Source organism: Symphodus melops, assembly GCF_947650265.1.
Source record: "Symphodus melops genome assembly, chromosome: 14".
NCBI classification, from domain to species: Eukaryota; Metazoa; Chordata; class Actinopteri; order Labriformes; family Labridae; genus Symphodus; species Symphodus melops.
Window position 1 is genome coordinate 11,327,992 of NC_136704.1, and position 20,965 is coordinate 11,348,956.

Here is a 20,965-nt window from a genome sequence, read left to right on the forward strand (position 1 = left end):
GGATAGCGAGCTCTGTACAAAGCAAACTCTAACGCTGCCCTGGAGCAAGCAGGACAAAAAAGGCTTCTTTTTTTAAAAAAAACCATTTTGTTTTTAACAGGGGCAGGCTGAAAATACTTCCCGACTCTGGATAATGGGGAGACTCATTTGACATGGCACTGCATGTTCAATAAGATTTCCTTCTCTCCTCACACCACTTTTTCACACCACTTGTGTTGATAATTGAATTAGACGTTTAAGACTATTATGATACTGCAATTAGAGATTATTTAATTCCCATTTATCAGAGGGCTCTTTAAATGAAGCAGCACACTGTCATTATGATCCAAACAGAAGAAAAGGCCATTAGTGAGGCTTCAATCTCTTAATCCATAGTATTTTTGGTAGCTACTAATTGCACCATAAATTGCATTTCATCCCCTTTATATTTATGCTTTGCACATCATTTAATTGTTATAATGAATGTGTCTCTTTGGCTTTTTAAAGAAGCAATTTGACTATAAATACATGGTGTTCTACAGCAAACAGGCACTTACTCTGATACAAGCAATAAACAATTTAAAGGACCATTCCAGCACTGTAAATATAAGGTTATTCACTTATTATGTATAAGTTTGGCTAATTTCTGCAGGTGAATACGAAGCTTTAATCTTTTTTTTTTTTTTTTATCCAGCCTGTACTTCCATAAAACCCTCTTTCTTTCTCTAGTTCTTTTAGGAACCTTGTTCTCCTACAACCTGAGCAAGCTCTCCACATCTTTCTTTTTTTGTTCCTCCTTGTTCCCCCTTTCTCTCATTCCCTCCCTCTCTCTCTCTCTCTCTCTCTCCTCCCTGGCCCGCCATGCAGCTTGTCCCACAGTGCGTAATGTGAATGGACTCAGTCTCCTGGGTGTCGAGGCCCCCTCTTGAGCCTTGCAGGCAAATCTGCGGCAGCCGCTCAGACGGGGGCAGCACACACGGAGTCTGCAGCAGTCTGTGGGGGAAAAGAACAGAACGATGTGAAAGGACGATGATGGGTTTCGTCTTGGACTTGGAGGATTGTACAGCCTGCCGCATGCAGAGTGCAGCGGAGCAGGCTGCCCGACCAAGGCAGAGCGTTCTTGACAGTGCTTTGTTTTGAATCCACAAGGACCTGACATATGCCTCAAATCGTTTGCTCTCACGACGCTGCAGATCTATGCTCCGTTGTGATCAGAGACAGGGCCCTGCTGTCTGCTGCTGAAAGTGTGTGTGTGTTTGTGTCACCCCGTGTGTGTGTGTGTGTGTGTGTGTGTGTGTGTGAAGAAGATGTGCTTCCTTTTTTTCTATGTTAGTGTGCTTGCAGAGCTTGTGTGTGTTTAGTGTGTGCGTGACGGGGAATATAAACAGCAACATCCGACAGTGCTGTTGCCTGCTTCACTGCCTATATCTGTCTTTGTTCAGTTTCCCTTCATCGGGCAGACTCCACTCTTTAAAGCGAAACATGGTAAACATCCACTTTAAAAAAAACCCCCAAAACATCAGAATCAATAACTTTTGATCTTTTCAGTCAAACTGTCCCCGTTTAGAGCATCTGGAGTCTTTTCCAATTCTTTTTACAGAGTTCTTACGTTTGAAGCAAACAATTTGTCCAAGAAGTGGATTTACCGACAGAGACAAGGTCTATTTCAATCATAGAGCAATACGGAAAACCTAAGATGAATAGAGATTTATGTTCAGCTTCCTTTAAATGTTGCCCATGACCAAAAAAGAGAACGTCACATCAGTCCAATCGCCGGTCTTTTTGGTCTTGAGGTGTATTTTTCTTGTCTTGAAACATGTTTGAGGAGGACACATTGTTCCTTTAAATTGCGTATTGTACAGAAAATTAAATGATCATTCATCTTCAGGTAACAATCAGAATGAACGCCATGAAATAGACTTTGTCATATTAAATGTACAAAAAACATGCTGGTCTCTATAATTTATCCATGTGTGTTTATATGTCTGCAGGTGTGTGTGCTTGTAGGATGTATGTACCTCTGAACATAAGATACAGTATATGTGTATGTTTTTACATGATTATGTGATTGTGAGTTATATAGCTAGGACTGAGAGACTTCACATGCACAGTATAAAATAGGTCAATTTTTAGGGCTTCTGAGCGACAGAGCATTGCTGCTGGATTTCATGCTACATTACTCTGGTTTTAAAACCTAATCTGCCTCTATTAATCTTTTATGCTTAATTTCATGGAGGTGAGGACATGGTTAATGTGGTTTGTGCACAAGAACTATTACCTGGTGGTAGTGGGTGGCATTGGGTTCAAACCTGACTACCTGGTGTTATTATGCAGAATCCTCACATTGCAACACATAATATATGTGTATATGACAACATTTTCCCCCAAATGTACACAGTGTGTGATTCAAAACATCATTGTAATGATGAAGATGCACTGCTTTTTAAATTGCCTGAAACTATTGCATGAGCAAAAAATTTCAGGTTAAATGTAAGCTTGTTTGTTTATTTAACACTGATCTGACAGCCCAACCATGAGCCGTCAGGAAACAACGAAAATTAATCCTAAATTAGAAATAGGAAAAAAGAGTTTTGAAATGACAGTCAATGAATTTCCAGTCTATTTCTGGAAATATATGAATTAAATTAAAGACAATTAACCTGCATGAAATCGAAGTTGCTGCTGTCACTGTGTATCAAGGTGGCCTGGTGCAGCGTTGCATAATAAATGACTTGTACTGTATGCCCTGGAGCAAAGTGCTAATCAAGGCTGTCCCCTAACTCCAATCTAATTGTCCACATCCAGCTGATCAGGCATAGGAGGCCTTTTTACCCAGCACTTACTGAGATCATTGATTTGAGAAATGATCCAGTGGACTGTACTAACTCAGATATGATTGGGTGGGCATTTAATAGCATTCGGGGGACGGTCTTGTCGAAGTCCACTGCAGCGCTAATTGTAGCTAATTTACTGTGAAGCTGATTCCAGGCTGCGGTTGTTGGGGGAGGACTCATAATGGTTATTGTGTTTGCTATTATCGACATAAGTATGAGAGGAGGAGGAACGACGGGGGAATTGTGGATTGGTGAATTTATAAACAGGGGTCCATGGCTATTTATTCAAAACGTGAATTCTGATATACCCTGGTGTATTTGACACAATTTGCTACACCAAACCAGAATGAGCCATTTACTTACTTTTTCAATGCAATCCAAGTCATGTGATAAGGAAGCAACATATTAGAGTTAGTGCAGTCGTAGGGGGTCTTGTGTTGGTTGTTTGGTTAATATAAAGCTATAAAATGCTTGCAGTTGTTACACAAACGTTGAGCACATCGCCTTCTGGTTGGATACTTATTAATCTTCTTGGTGCCCATGCCATCAGCTTTAAGGCTGTCTAATGACTCGTAACGAAGGCACTGCTCTGTTCTTAATGTGGGCCTACTGGGATCACCGTACCCCACCACCAGGCTGTCCACTCATCACTTCCAAAGGACAATTGCACCTTCCTTTTGGAAAACCTGTTCGAAATGCTGCGATCATTTTTCTTTGTCCCCTTCCCTTCTCATAGCAGTCTGAATACAGTAAAACCAGAGAATTAAAAAAAACTGTGCTGAACTTGGTTTTTTTTTTTTTTTTTACACTTTCGGTTGTTTTCTTCCTTCTCAACTGAACTAATGTTAGCATTAAATCACACCAACAAAACCAACAACTCCATAAAAAGGAATCGAAGAAAGATATCAACTATGACATTTTCATTGTTTATATTTTATTATTTGTATTTATATAATTTGTGTCAAGATGCACAAACAAACAAAAAACAGACAAGACAAGAAATTGCAGCATCCTAACTATTTAACTGTGGCACAACCAGTTTATCAAAATTATACAATATTGGCCTGTTTAACCAGTTTTTAGAGGCAGTTATTTTTCCTTTGGTGGTAGCGTTTATGTCCTGAAAGTCTCAGACGATATAAAAGAAATATTCCAAATACGTTCTCTCTTAGTGTTGGTTTCACTTATAAATATTGGCATTATCATTTTGACATACTCCTGACTGTGATGATGTATCATATCCTAACTTTGTCTCAAACATCTCTATCTTCTCACTTCCATCTAAATTAAGTCTTATTATTGCTCCAGTGGCTCTCCAGGCGAACTCGTCACCTCTATGTTACCTCTGGGTCTGTCCCCTCTCCAGGCCGTGGCTTTCTTCCAGGCTGCATCATTCCAGTTTAACTTCAATCCTATTTACGGCCTATCCTTTCCCCCTGCCCGCCCGGGGCTATCAAACTATTCATCCGGCGGACTTCATGTCACCCTGCCCTGTCATAAAAGCCTGTGTTAGGATATTTGTGCAGGAGATGTGTGTGTGTGTATGGAAGCTGTACTGTGTGTTTATGGTTGAGATGAACAAGTTGACATGTTTACACGTGTGTATAGCTGCACACGTACAATCAGAGCTGTAAAACAACAGGATTTGTGAGTTCTGTGGCTCAGTGGTAGAGTCGGTCATCTCTCAACTGGAAGGTCAGGTGTTTGATCCCCAGATCCTGCAGCCAAATGTCCAAGTGTTCCCTCAACTTGCTCCCGCTGCTTCTCTGGCAAGATTTAAATGAATCATTAGTTATTACTGATGAACACTTTACATAGCAGCCTGCATGTGCAATCAGTGTGTTAATGTGTGTGGGTAAATTTGACCTGCAGTGTTAAAAATATTATACAGGCAGAAGTCCATTCACCATCTACATGTTTGCTTTATCACAAATAAAAAAGAACAGAGTAGTTAGTCCATAATGTAGAGAACTTTTGCCTACATCAAAGAAGTCTGTTTTGACTTATTAGGAACTGGCCTTACAATGGAAACAAAGAACAGAAAACCCAAACATGCATAACACCTTGATGATGTTGCGACCCTTGAAAAAGTTTATTTTCCTTATTTCGTGGTCCATCCAGTCACAACAGCTGGCTGTTTACCAACGAGTTTGGTTGTGCTCGAGGTTTCTGCCTGATTCTTATGAGCAGTGCAAACCAAGTGCAAGCTCATGATCCATTATTGCTGGGTTGCTCTCAATAATATAACAAATAATGCACCTCACTCCCTCACTGCCTGCTCAGGCCACACATCTATGATGAGGAAGTGTGGGCAAAAGGATCGCGAGGAACACAAAGGAGAAAACCTGACTGCACATTATCTCATTAGGCTCTTTTGTAAAGCGTTTTGACATAACAGTTGTTATGAATTGGTAATATACAAATGTTTGATTGACTTGCTTTGTCGTTTCAATGCTGACACCTCAGAGGGATGTGATGAGGAAATGTTAAAAGACTGAGATGGAGAGTCCAAAGCAGTAAACAACATAGGTGGAGAAAGTTTGAGACATAGTGTGAGTGTAGAGAGGGGATCAACAAAGACGGATACCGCACATTGATGGAAAGAGCAACGAAGAGGGAACAACAAAGGCAGGTTGAATATGAGCTGCCAACTTATAGCTTAACAGTTTTCCCCCTTTGACTCCCTCCCTCATCCCAATTTGTGCCCTCGTGGAACCTCCTGGATCAGCAGAAAGAGGAAGTTAGGGGAGAGTCAGGATAAAAGATGTGCCCATCACCGTCCTCTTCTCCCCTGTTTTTGTTGTTGCTTGTTGTTGTTTCCTTCTTGTCTCTTACATGGCGTCTCCCACCAATTAGTCTGGAGGATGCTCCTCCTAATGGGCCACTGCAGCTATGTTTCAGGCATTGCTCTTTGCTCTTTGGTGTGCTGGAGTCAAGGAGTGCCAGTGATGTACCAAGACAGGCGAGATGAGGGTTAATGTGAGATAGATTGACAAGCACAAGAAGGCATTAGGCAAATGGCATCATTAAAAAGTGCAGTTACCTGCGCCATGCTTCATGTGGCGTCAGATGAGAGGGAAGAGTGAGAGGGAGGCAGGGGGAAACACGGCAGGGCTTTGCGCCTGCAGCTTTGCTGCTTCTCTCATAATTTTGATCTTTTTGCTCTTTTTCTCTGTTTTAATATCCTCTAACGCTTGACTCTCAGGCTTGCTCATGAGACAGAGATCATAGATGAGCTGCCGTATTAGGGCCGTCCACTTTTGATGCTGTGTGTTGCACGTGTGCTTCTGTGTGTATGCGTGTGTTCCTGCATATTTACATGGGTAAACAAACAGCTAAATATGTTACTAAGAGGTTGTTACACACACAAATTATATTTAAGTATTGGAAATGTCCACAAGTCAACATTTTTAGCTTTAACTTTCTGACTGGGTCAGAAGATGGCTTTACAAGGCCTCTGACATTACACAAGACAACTGTGGGTATGAGTTATTCATCCCCTTGAAACTTTGTCATGTGTGTAAGTTGGGTTTGTGCGTGAATGAATGTGTGTGTATGTGTTAAAGGCACGTATGACCGTCCTCTGTTGTTTCTCTTTGTAAATGCAGCACAGGCAGCCAAGGAGAAAAGGGAATGCAAAATCATTTGACTGCAGAGATTCCTGCTGTGGTGCCTCTGGCATCTTGTGAAACACACACACACACACACGCATGCGCACACACACACACACACACACACACACACACACACACACACACACACACACACACACACACACACACACACACACACACACACACACACACACACACACACACACACAGCCCACTATAACACACTGTATTTGATGCTCAGACCACTGTGTTATTGAAATATTATCTCTATAACCCAGTTTTCTTTACTGGCCCACTGTATACAGTGTGGCAGAAGCTGGTGTAGAAACTGCTTATCTTGCAAAAAAGGTTGTCTGTGACAGGAGTGACTGCATGTTATCTTTGCTAACTTTGTGTAAAGCTGAAACGGCATAGTACCATATGAAAGCAGAGTCACATGTTGTTCACAACACACATGCTGACTGAGCTGTCTGAATTCTTAAACAACTTCAAATGCCAAATGTTCCTCTGAGAGTTAAGCAACAATGTAACATTTTTCCATTTGTTTATTGGCTCAACACGTTGTTTCACATCTTTGTTCGAGACTGAAATATCTATATGTATTGTTGGGATAAATTGTTTTGGACATAGACACATTTATGTCCAGAAGTTGCCAACAGGTCCAAATGTGTATTCATACTGTATAAAAACTTCAAAAATCGTTATTATGTGAAGTAGCTCAAAAGTAGGTACAGACAACTATATGCACCACAAGAAAATGTTATGAATGGAATGATCCATTAGTATCCAATACTTTAAAAAAAATAAAAAATTAAATCAAACATTTCCATCAGCTCTTACTTTGTTTTTAGTGCTTATGAACTAATGTCAGCATGCTGGCATACAAAATAAAGCTAATGATAATGGGAAAAAAATGTGTTAAACCTGTTGAAGTTGTCTTTGCGATTAAGTCAGTATTCTGTTGTTATCATAGGGCTCAAAGCAATGCTGTGAAAAACAGCCTCACAGAGCCACTACACTTCCTGTCTGATCCACAGAGTGCAGAGAAGCAGATGATCTATATCTACTGTACTGTACTGTATGTATGTATGTATGTATGTATGTATGTATGTATGTATGTATGTATGTATGTATGTATGTATGTATGTATGTATGTATGTATGTATACATATATACATGTATGTATACATGTATGTACACATGTATGTACACATGTATGTATGTATACATGTATGTATGCATGCATACATACATGTATATATGTATACATACATACGTACATACATGCATACATACATACATGTATACATATATACATGTATGTATACACGTATGTATGTACACACGTATGTATGTATACATGTATGTATGTATGTATGTATGTATGTATGTACACACGTATGTATGTATACATGTATGTATGTATGTATGTATGTATGTATGTATGTATACATGTATGTATGTATGTATGTATGTATGTATGTAAAGCTATACTCAGGATGTCAGCAAAATTGCATTTTGTGTTGGGTGCTTGTGATTTTACAGGGTTGCTCATTTAAATGTACACATAACATTACAAGTTACCAATTCTGATGTTGTGTGAGTGCATAGGTCCTCGTGTGTTTGTGTGCATGTGTGTATCTTTGTCACTTTCAGGGGTCTACACCTGCAAATGAAACAGTTTTCTCATTCCTAACACAAATTGGATTCCGACACTAAGCATAGACCAGTTCGGGGGAAATGTTCCCCTCATGATTGTCACAGACCGACTTGCTTGTTCACGGGTGCAATAGACCAATGAATGAATAATGAAATAAATAAAATCAATGCCTTGCACATGTTTCAAATCCATAAACCCATCTAATCGGCTCGGCACAGAAATGGGAAGCAGTTGAGGCCTCACTTTCTCAGCGTTCAACCATTATGTAAATTGAAGCCAATCAAAGTGCCGCCATGGAGAAGCTTTGTAATAGAGCGTTGATTAGCTAGGCGGCTTTGAATCAGCCATAAAAAGAGTCATATAAATGGGTAAATTCTGCCCGGCATAATTTAGCCCAGTGAACTTAATTTGACTCTGATGTCACACTGTGTTATACATGTGACCATTATGGTAACCATCGATTTTCAGGGGAAATGTATTACTCATCTTTGATGTTATTAATGGATCCGATTTCAATTCAGCTTAATTTTAGATTCTCTCATCAGACTCTGGTATTTCTGTAACCAAGAAGTCCCCCCTGACAGTTTTGGTTGAATCTGTGAGGAGTGACTTCTGCTTTTGTTGAATTGAGGTTGTATGAGGTTTTTTCATTGTATGAGGCAGAGAACAAAAATCCAATCTTTGCTATATACATGCTGCCAATGGGGTTTACAGCAAAATGCTGTTTTAAGAAAACACCACCACAAATTCACTTTCTTTTTCCTTATTGTATTGCAATGAACCCTTAAACCGTAAGTTATTAACATTTAGAAGTTGTAAGCAGGGAACTGTTGGCATGTGTCCCACAATAGTTAAATAATGTAGACGTAGATGGAGGAGAATAAATATATAGTTTCCTTTCTTTCCCCTCCTTCACTCCTTACATACCAAACTCTGCTGTTCACCCTGTCTCCTCTCTGCCCTTGTTTGTTTAAACTGTCCCTTCCAGAGTCAAAGATAGGTCTGGCCTGTTTGTGTGTCCTTGAGTGTCCCTCCATCTCTGCCAAAGACATGCCCATGATTAGAAAAGGTGAGTGAGCACTTCCTCTGGTTGTGTCCCCTCTGACTCATGTTGTCCTATTTAGTTTTGTTAGCCAACAATATCACTCCGGCGTTTCCCCTTGGTGACAGTAAGCTGTTGTTTGTTGCCGACCTTGTTGCACACTGAGCAGGTTTCACTTCATAGTTTGGGCTTCTGTGGACCTGCTTGTCTGTGTTTGTGTGTCTGTGTAGGAGGCGCTGAGGTCACTGAGGGCCTGTGCATGCAATGCTGTGACAACCTATGTATCAGGAGAAATACATCCTTGTAATTATGCTGCAAATAATCACACAAAAGAATACTGTCATTCTGTACAAATCCTTCATCATGCATCATACAGCCCAGTATTACTTTATTATTATTATAACTTATATCTAATACCAAGTTAATTTATAAAACCTTCAGGTTTGGTAACAGAGCTGCAACTGAAAACCTGATGAGATTTAACCTGTTTTTCTGAAAACTTTGTTGTGGTACAGTATGTGCTTTTTCATGAGAAGAAGATACGCAGAATTGACTTGTGGTATGCTAATTTATTCGTGAAGTGAGAAGTGTCAGTGCTATCGTATTAACAGTTAGGGTCAAGGTCCCAAAATAACCCAGCGACCTTGTAAATAGAATGTTCGTTTAAGTAGTTTGTTAGTTTAGTTTGATTTTAATTTAGTCAAACATGTTTTCAGTGACTTTTTCTACCAATACAATATCAGTCGAAATGCATTGTCACACTGCTGAACTGATGACCCCTGAAGTCTCTCCTTCGTTCTCAAAATAAGTTTCAAAAGTCTGTCAAAGACCGGATTCCAACCGACAGCCTCTGCACACATGCTTACTGCAAATCGTGTTTTTTGCATAAATAAAGAGCTAAGAAGTGTTGTCATTAAAAACTGTGACCGTACACATTTAGTTATGAGGCAATGCAACCCAAATGTTTAATTAATGAAATCAAAAACACAGATTTTGCAATGCTCTTTAGGAAAATCTTAACCAAATGTAGACTTGACAAAAACTGTTGATGCCAAATCTTCTGTACCTGCAAGGCTTACTTCTACTAGTGGGTTTGCAATTTTGCTGAACTTGAGTGAATAAGTAATGCACAAAGTAAAGCAGAAGCACATGCCCAGGGAATACTGCAGTATTGATTGCATTCCAATTCTCCTAAACTTGTAGGATCGGCGGTGTATTTTAGCAAGTCCCCTTGCCTCTTTTCACCTCACATCTGGAGAGCTTTGTCTCTGCCCTACACTTTGTATGGCTTGTGCATATCTGCAGGCAGCACACCTTGCTTGTACACACATCATTGTTCTAGTGGCAGCCGACCCAGAAGACAGAACACACACACAAACACACACACACACACACACACACACACACACACACACACACACACACACACAGATACATATTTGCCTTCTGAGGTTCCCTATTCGCTCCCTATTCATATTTTATTCACAAGTGATGAGTAGGAATAAAAGAAATGAACAATCCAGTCAGAGAGACAAGAGGGAGCTGTGTGTGTGTGTGTGTGTGTGTGTGTGTGTGTGTAGGTGTCTGTGTGTGTGTGTGTGTGTTAGTGGATGTTAAAGGCACCTTTGCCTACTCATCAGTTTCCCCCTCCTCTTCGGTTATTGACAGGGGGCTCTCTAATCATGTTTTTAGTAGTGTTTACTGAGGTTCCATTCATTAAGCGTCAGCTGCCACAGGAGAGGCATCATCAATCCGCCAAAGTGGAGGTTATTATCGCCTTAAATCATCTCACAGTGTACCTGTTTGGATGGCTGTCACAGGCCGAGGGAGGCCAGCTCCCTGTTAGCCCCCAGGGGAGAGAGGCTGTCACTCTCTCCCCCTGCACCCTGCACTTCTTATTCATTACATTACTCTCTCCTCTTGTTGCATCTTTTTTTTTTTTTTTACTTCTTCTTTCCACCTTTTTTTCCCTATCACTTGGTATACAAAGCTTGTTTTTTCCCTACCTGTACTTATGAATTAATTAGATGACTGACAGCTGGCTTGAAAAAAATATTATGTTTATGGAAAATATTCCAGACCATGAAGAACTCTCAATAATGAATCAACTAGTTTTACAACTGTATTATTTTAGGTCACAATATTTTTCGTTGAAGCATCAGGGCTGACAATTGTCCTTGCAGTATGCTTTGTCTCTGAATCTGCCCTCTAGCAGTTACACACACACACACACACGCACACACACACACCTCTGTTCTGTCCTCTCATCCTCTCGTTCCCCCTTTCTTCTAATCCGTCCTGCCTCGCTCTCCCTCTCCCTCTTCCTCACTGTACCATCCTTCACTTTTTGCTGCTCAGCGCAGCAATTATCGGCCCACCTCGCTTTGCGGTGACCTCTGAGATGATTAAGTGAGATTACCTGTTCAGGACTTGTGGTGAGAGGCATGCTGAGAGACATTTTGTCAATGTGTGTGTGTTCATAGTGTATGGCGTGTGTGTGTGTGCATACAGTAGCTACAGTCGTCTTTAGCCACAGGGCAGGTGAGCCCCTACAGTGTCTGTATGGCTGGCTGCTTACAGTACCTAACTGTGATTTGTAGCCTGACATACAGTTGCAGCGTTTATGATCTGTGGCCTAATGAATAGGTAAGAGTGGAAAAGAAACAAAAAAGTATAGAAGTAGAACAGAATTGTATTTTTTGCTCACTCTCCTCCGACAGCTCATCAGATTACAAGACTGCATAATAATCTGTTTTAAGTCTTGCGCACTATTGTAAAAACTGTGGAAAATTCTAAAAGTTGGGGTTTTTTTCTACTATGAATTTTATACCCTTGAGAGCAATATGTATATACATTGTGTAGTGTGTATCAGAAGTCCTTCCTCACACCCCAATTTGGGAGCCCATGCCTGTATCTTGGTGGTTCTTGGTCCCCTGCTTTCATTACAATATGCGTCTCATTAGGTGTTCAGTACTCTGCAGCACCTCCGGGTGGAACTTACACTAATGAGGACACTACATCTAACGAACATCCTCCTCCCTCTGTCCTTAATTACCGCGCCGTGCCTCTCCCCGAGCCAACACAGCACCCAGTGTTCCAGCTGAAACCCAAGCGCCACAAACCTTTTCGTCCCCAAGAGCCGAAATAGAAGACTCATGTCCGTGTCCGCTATATGCTGCTGCTGCGCCATGTTTGGAGGGTTGTAGCAGTGAGGCTGTGTGTGCGTTTCTTTGTGTAGGGAAGCGAGTGTTTGTTCATTACACGGTGAGCTGTGCTATTATTTGATATTAGTGGAAACAAGCTGTAGGCTCCTGGGTAGATTGGTGATTAAACATGCAGTTACAAGTCCTTGTGTTGCATGGTGCGTCAGTGGATAATAGCTTAACAAGAATTACAATGACGGATACACTAGCTTTTTACATTCCTATGTGAGATCTAACAAAGTCTTCTCTTTTATAAATTAGCAAACACAGTTTTCCTTCAATTTGTTCTTTAAAGGAAAATGTGTGCAGTTGAAATTTTACTTGCTTTTGGTATTCAGAAATAGCAAAAATTAATCTTGCTGTTATGGTGCTAACATGTGGCAATGGTCAATGCTATTAAATATAGAATGGGATAACTTTTTACAGACGCTCATCATCCAAAGCTCGTGTCCCATGTTTGAAAAGTGAAAGTAAGTAAGTAAGTAAAATACATGCACTCTGGCACTTCTAAGACGGGGAAGGAGGTAGACTCTGAACAGTTTTACCATCAGCTTCATAATGCTTGTGGCTCTGTTGTTTTCGGTTTTTTTTGTTTAAAAAAAGTTAGTTAGAAAACTTTGTTTTCTGAAAATCAAAGCAAAACTAATTTTGACCTAAATGTAACACAAAGCAAATGCCCATTTTTACATTTTCCTTTATCTTAAAAGTACGAATGTCTTTACAAACATGAACAGTAATTACAATTCATGCCTTCTCATTCAATGAATCTTTAACTTTATGCCTCTAAAATCCTCAAAACACGGGTTGCAGCTAATCCTCAGTAATTGGCATGAATTATGGACAGAAAACGTTGACTGATTCCTGCATTTTCTCTGGCCATAATCGGATGGCCCTAATTGGTCATTTTTTTTTACTTCTGAAGACCTCCAGTACCATTCCTTTTCCCGATAGGCTTCTGGGCCTACATTTCCCATTAGCACCCCGGGTTATTGTGTGCAGATTCATAACAATTTCTCAAAGATTGACCCATGTTATCGGCCGCTGGCTTCCCCTACCTCTTAGGCTAAGTGAGGATGTGAGGCCACTAATTAGGACAAAGGGGAGATCTAAGTATGCCTGGAACTTTTGGACCCATTTTCATTTTCCTCTTGCCCTTCTTCCTCTCTGGGGATGTTCTCTCATGGCTGAATTAAGCTGAGCCAAGTTCAGTCGGCCATGTACAGTTAAATCCTTCCTGTGTCTTCATATCCTCCTCGGTTTATTCATTTGGTCTGTGGGCAAAATTCAGCCTCGGTTATTAAAGCATCCTCTTATTCCTCCTTCCACCCTTCCATCCTTGACTTCTCTGTTCATTCAATGCTCTCCTTCTGCCTTTTTCACTCTGCCTTGCTGTGTCTCTGGTACAAAGGGCGCCCACAGCTTGTAATAAAAGGCATAGGATTTTAAATTAGAAATTAATTTAGATAATTTGTCTCCAACGAGCGCCCTCCTCCTGCCGTTCCTGCCAGAAATATGTTAATATATCACATTAAGTAATTTCTGGGCCCAGATACACATGCTTATGGAGAGAGAGAGAGAGAGAGAGAGAGAGAGAGAGAGAGAGAGAGAGAGAGAGAGAGAGAGAGATTGTGTGTGTATCTATGTGAGAGAGAAAGCACTGATCAAGGTTGGAGATCTAATTAGCAAGGTTGGCTCTTTGAGCATGCTCAGTGCAGTGCAGATCTTGATAGCATCCTGCTAGCACCTTCGCACACTCCCACCACTTAGAACAACTTGGAAGTAGAAATGACAGGCTTAATATTGGACAGTGTGCAATAGTTCCCAAGAGAGATCGAGGGTTTGAAGAGAAGAGAGTAACAACCCGTGGCAAAAAGAGGAAAGTAAGGAAGGATCATTCTGGGGTAAAAAGAGCAGGGTAAAACATTTTCATGACAAACGCCTGACTTATTAAACAGACAAACATCACATCATACATTGAGGTAGGTTGGATTTAAGTTCAATGTAAAACAGCTGACCTTTGCTGACCTCTCATAGTTTAACTTATCCTCCTTCTACAGTAATGTACAAGCGCCCTCCAGGGTGGTCGGCACTGTGACGTCACTGTTGGTGAGATATGGTATGATTGGATCATAATAACATATTTCAGAATACATTTTCACAGGACTTTTGTAGTCTTATTTTTATTCTGTTTTGTTCAAACAGGCATTTACTATCACTAACTGTTTGGACACTTCAAAGGCTGAAGATACAAAGTAGACAAAATCTGGAAAATATCTACTATTTGCAGTGACAGCTGTAGAGCACGTTGGACATCACACTTACCATGACAGTGGACTTCAAAATAATCCACAATATTCATCTACAAGATATCCATACTCGAAAGAAGATTTGATCAGGTTCATATTTTGTGTTGTCCATCCTTAAGATAATAAAAAAGGTAATGCTATGCTATTTAACGTGCCTGCATAATCAGCATTATACGTGTGTATTCACGTGTGTTAGTAAGACTGTGTGTGTGTGTGTGTGTGTGTGTGACTTATGTATGTGGCTTGTATCATCAAATAGACCTGTGCTGGTCTAGCATGTGTGCGTTTAAGCCAAAAGTATATGACCATATTTCCATGCTCTGTTGAACTGAATCATTCCCCGACTATGCAGAGAGAGAGAGAGAGAGAGAGAGAGAGAGAGAGAGAAAAGATGGACATAAAACGCTTTGCGGCTGCTGCACATGCTGGGAATTGAATAGGGAGAGAAATGTCGTGGCAGCAATGGGGGTTGAGTGTGCGGAGTGAAACCTACAGTGTGTGTGTGTGAGTGTGTGCGTGCGCGCGCGCATGTGTGTGAGCGAGTACAACCTGAGATCAACTTCACATTAAGAAGTGCCCTGTGGGTAGTTTAACAATGAGAGAGCGGGCTCACTGGGAAGAAATATGCATCGCAATGAGACGGAGAGCGTGCTGAGGTGATAGACGCACATATCATGCTGTGTGTTTTGACCAAACACTGTTTAATCTGTTATGGATTTTCTCGCCCTTTCTCTGTCTCTCTCTATCCCCCCCCCCCCCCCACATGCTTGACACTCTTTATGTGACTCTCCTCAGGTCTAGCGACTTGCTATGCCTCGTGGCCTGTGATTAAACGGTGTGTCATGACTCAAAGTCAAATCTACCTCTGCTGTGCAGCGGGAAGCTGTCATCTTGCATGTTTTAGGAATCAAATTAGTTTCCAGAGTCTCCCGTAGAAGTGTGGCCGCCCCTACTTACACCAAATCCTTGCAGTTAGTTAAATGTTTTCAAGAGGAACCCAGAGGACTCTAGTTGAAGGGCCACTAACATAGCGTTCCCAATTACAAGTTTTCTTTGAATCCTCAATTGTAAAAAGAAAAGCTGCAGCTAAAAGGAACTCCAAAGTGTCTTTTGCATTATTAACGACCATGATGTAACTGAAAAACAACTTTTAGGAGGGGGGGCTGGGCAGACAATTAGGCAACCATGGCTCATCATGAAAAAAAAAGAGTGCAGATAATGCATTTCACAAATGTTTAATTAGACCGTATTAATTAAAGGCTTTACTCTTCCCTTTCTCTTCCTTTTCTATCTTTCCCCCCCTTTCTCTCTTTCTCTCTTTCCCTCTCTCTTTTTGTGATAGATCTGCAGCGTGACCCCCAGTTAATTGAAACCCAGGAGACTCTTCTTGCATAAAATCAGATTTATCTGTCCATAAAAGGATTTTGTTAAAAATAGTCCAAATCAAGTGGCTCACAACTAAAAGCCTGCAGCTACCGAGGCGAGCCTGGCTCCAACCCCTTTCGCCCTCTCCCAGTCGCCACGGTGAAACAAGTGCTGCCTACTGCTAACTAGCTGGGGACCCATTAATTAATTGCAGGAAAACACAGACATTATGTCTGTGGGGCACATTTTTTCTCCCCCAAAAGAAAGAAAGACTGTGTGTGTGTGTGTGTGTGTGTGTGTGTGTGTGTGTGTGTGTGTGTGTGTGTGTGTGTGTGTGTGTGTGTGTGTGTGTGTGTGTGTTGTCTCTCATCCACAGCTCCTCTGAACTGTCTCGAATGTCCCCCAGACTATAATAAGAGGAAAGTAATGATGGGCCCTAGTGATAATGAAAAAGCATGCATCAAACAAAACACTGATTCTATGAGACAGGTCAAATGAATAGCTTGCAGAGTGGCAGAGGACAGTCCAGTGTTGCTGTTTTCTATCAAAGAATCTGTCTGTTACTGGTAAACAGAATCAGTTAGAAGGCAAATATTTAAAACCTCTGGTGAAGATGATTCTTCTTTTAAGCATCCTGGAACTGCACAGGAAGTCATCACTTAGCCTGTTGGATGTGGAACATATCGTTCTACATTAACGATGAATAAACAGTCCAGGATGAAGTTCTGCTGCTTGGATGTCTTTAGATCATGCCTTTGTGTTCTGTGGCCTCCTGCATGCCTATCGCCACCTCAGTGGTCGTTTGGGACCGATGGTGGCTCCTGTCCAAATACCTCTGGATTTATAGCTCCATGGTCTCCCCCTTTTTTTTCTCCCCAATGTTGAAAGAGGTGTCGTTGTTTGGATCAGCGCCAGTGATATTGGTGCTGCCACGCCCTCTCTAGTTATTTAGGAGGCCGGGAAACGGTCGGAAGCTGGGTGTCTAATTAAAGCAGACTGGGATTTCCATTGAATGCATAGTAGAGAGACGTCCTGCCTGGGGGGACTATTATTGATGCAACACCCTGAGGACAAGAGTCACATATGGGCCTCTTTATCTGGAGGCTTTCATTTTAAATTCACTATCATTAAGCATATAATGCCACCTCGCTCATACAACCACTGACAGTGGGGAAAAAAACAGTACAACGAGGTGCTTGTGTTTTCCTGTTTGTATTCTTGTGTGTATACAAGTGTGCATTTATGCATTTGTTTGTGTGTCTTGTTTTGAGCAGAAGTGATACATGATGCTGCTGTGTTGTCCCTCCAATCAGCGCTCCCAGCCTCCCCCCTCTCTTCTTCTACACAAAATTAATAGGCGGCTGCCACTGATGCGTTAAATTGCTTTGCGTTGGGCGCGCAGACGACTGGATTATTTATTCTTTATATTCTCCATATTGGAGCAACTGCCTTTCTATTCTTTTTTTAAATGAGATCTTGTTTCCCAGTGTTGCGTTAAAAGATACTGTGTGTAAATGTTCCAAAATGCCACCCCGCCCCCCCCAGAAAGAAATATAGCAAGGAATATCACCGACTTGAAATAAACAAAAACAAATTCAAAGGCTTGGGGTTTCATAAGCAAATGTGAGTTATTGGATGAACAGGGGGTTACGGCCTAAAACATGATCATATCTTCACAACACAACCTAGACACTGTCTGGAGCAACTGGAACTTTACTAGTGGGCTGAAATCACAGTTCTCCTACCTACAGCAGTGAAGTCCTCTACATCCCTCATGGTGTGTATTATTATTCATTTTGTATTTATTAGGGTCACATGCAATGAAATATGTTTTAAATGTAATTCCTAAAGTAGATGCGGTGCCTACAGGTTTCTAGCTGTGGCTAAGTTGCGACCCCTGTCCTTGGCTAGGTTTTAAGGATTAAAACAGAATAACTTAAATGAATACAGAAACAGTGATACTATACAAATATAGACAGAATAAACCTAATACAAATAACAGTCTTAGCCTGTGTCTTAAAAACCTTGAACTCTGCCTTTTTTTCTCGAGGTGGGTTCTTCTTGTTGAGAGGTATGACCAAATTCTGCATATATACCCACATGGCCCCTAATGAGGAATAACGATGCAGTGATGCTTTCAGGGAACACTTTAAGGACTGAGGCCAGGATAAAGTCTACTTGATCAAAACAGGAAGGACGAATTCTGTAATGTCCCAATAACATTGGATGACATCATATGGCTTAAGGGACAAGTAAATGCTGAACTAGCCTCCATGTATCCTAAGTGATCACCCTGTAAATACAATTCAATGACCAAGGGATTCATTTATTTATTAAATTATTTATTTTAATCACTATTTTATCAAAACATCAGATCAGATGATTATGAAAAAGGAGGCCTGCATATATTGTAATGGGCTAATGCTGGAGTCCTATACCTCTATATTTCTGTATTTAATGTTGTGTGAATGTTATGCATTGTGCAACTTTAAGTCTTTGGGAGGAATAATAAGCAATTATGTTGAAACTGACTTCACAAAAAACCCCATGATACTTTACTATTTTCCGTAATGGACATATTTTAGTCATCAATTTACATAAAGTTTACCAGCTGACATTTGAACACTTCTCTCTCATTCTGTTTGTCCTTGCATCCTTTGCCTCGGATTTCCGACCATGGAGCAAAGAAGGTCTACTGTTTTACTCTGCAGAGGAGGTCTCCTCTCCCCCCACTGGACCACTGTCACTGGGAATCTCCTTCAAACCCCTGCTGCTGCCTTGCCTGGCATCGCCTCACGCTGCCTCTGCACATATGCATGTCATGTGGTGTGAGCAGCAAGGTGTACGCTGATGTTATGGGGCCTGATGGTAGCATATTCCCTGCTGATAGCGGCTATTTCCACACTCAGGTACACAGGAATGTGTGTGTGTGTGCCCTCTGAGCCCGCCCTTCATGTTATGGGTCTTTGGCCAAGCTGACTACTTCGGCCCCTGCACCTATATATGAGTCTGCAGCGAGGATTCAACCTGGCAGCTGCAGGTTTCAAGGGTGCAGACCTCCTCCCCTGCTCTCTATGCTCTATTTCACTTGGTTCTCTGTCCATTTGCCCCCGTTTGTTCCCCTTCTTACACTAACCAGTATATTTTTCCATGTGGCTGAACTTGAAATAGAAAAGGGACTCACACATTCCTGCAAGAATGCAGGGGATCTGCTGTACCATTTGGCATCCCTGAGTGCAATCTAAATGAATACCTTACATGACGGGATGCTAAATTGTATCGTATTACTCAATACCAGAAAACATGAGTAAAAATGCTGTTGTATAAGTCAGTTTTATATCTCTCATTTCTGTTAACACTAAGAACAAAATGGACATCATCATCTATCTTTCTTATCTTTGATATTCATCAAAAGACATGAGCTAAGAAAACCTCAGGAAGAAAAATGAAATCTACAAAACTTATTCACATTAGGTCTTGTATGAGTTTTTCCACCTATATTGAAAACAGTGCTGAGTAATATTCAAGTTTGCTGTAATTTATTATGACATTTAGATTTTCCTCCAGCACACAGCACAGACCAGGCAGCCCCCATGGGAATCTTCTCTTCTGGTACACAGTTAACATTCTGCATTTGTCCACCACTCTGTAATTTATTGGATCTCATCTGTCCAGGCGTTGATTTATATATTGATTTGAAAAATAAATAAAAGTGATAGGAACCTGCATGGGAGTGTAATGATGGACTGTGTCGACATGCAGGAGTAGGGATATGAAACATTGGGAGGAAATTAGATATTATGCCCCCAAGACAACTGCAGCCAGCAGCACATTCATTATTGGCTGGATATTTATTATTAAGAATTTCTCTTCATGAGTGACTGCTATACGGAATATTTCGGCCCTGCTCGAGCTACCAAAATGTTCTGTGTGAGTGGGTATACTTGTGCGTTTCTTTGCATGCATGTGCAAAAGTGTTAACTGACCTGTTGTCAGTGTTTCTGACAGGTGGAAGACAATCAGATTAGTTTTTTAGTGACACATGACAGTACAGAACACACACACACACACACACACAGATGCACACATATACAGAAATTACTATAAAACTCTTTATGTGAAAGTGAAAAATACTTACAGTGCATAAAAGAGCCTGGATCATGGCTATACAATCCTTCTTAACACCCACAAGCTCCATGTTTCAACCTGACAGGACCACATTTACAGAAACACTGTGGCAAAAAAAAACAAAAAAACACTAGACAGCTGTTAAAAACTAAAACTCCTTGCCAGGACTTCCACCACTGCTCTGCACCAGTTTTAATCACAACCCAGTGAATTTTAAACAGCAGCGTAGACAAGGGCCGCTGTCCAAGCTTCCAGAATTTTTATTTCATTTTTTCCCTCCCACCTCTCTGCTCTAATCCACTTCAATTATGTTTCCTCCCATTTCTCCCGATCACTTTACAGCTCAGCAGCACCTGTGCTAATTGTAGTGGCGATGATCGTTGATATGTTTTGCATTCTTAAAAGAGTTTGAGAGGGGGACGACAGATAAACATCTAGCCCCAGGGCTTTTGGAAAGCGTGGCTCTGCCTAGCAGATGGCCATCATATTATACGAGGCAAGCTTCTCGCTGAGGCTGGTGTTCAGGTGGGTGGGGTGTAATGAGTCTGAGGTAAGAGGAGGAGAAAGATGTGGAGAAGGGGTAAAAGAGGAAGGTAGGAAAGGAGAACATAGGAAATGAAGGAAGTGAGGCAACTGAAATGAAAAAAGGTTTAGAAAGTGCAGGCTTTAAGTGTTTGGAAAAAGGAAATAAGTAAGAATTGATGGCAAATAGGCCTAAAGTGAAAAACAATGTATGAAGCGCTTATTGAGTAGTTCTACATTTTTAAAAATAGTCCCATTGGCTTTCTGACTTTAAAGAAGAAGATACCACTTTAATGTATAGCTAAACAAAAT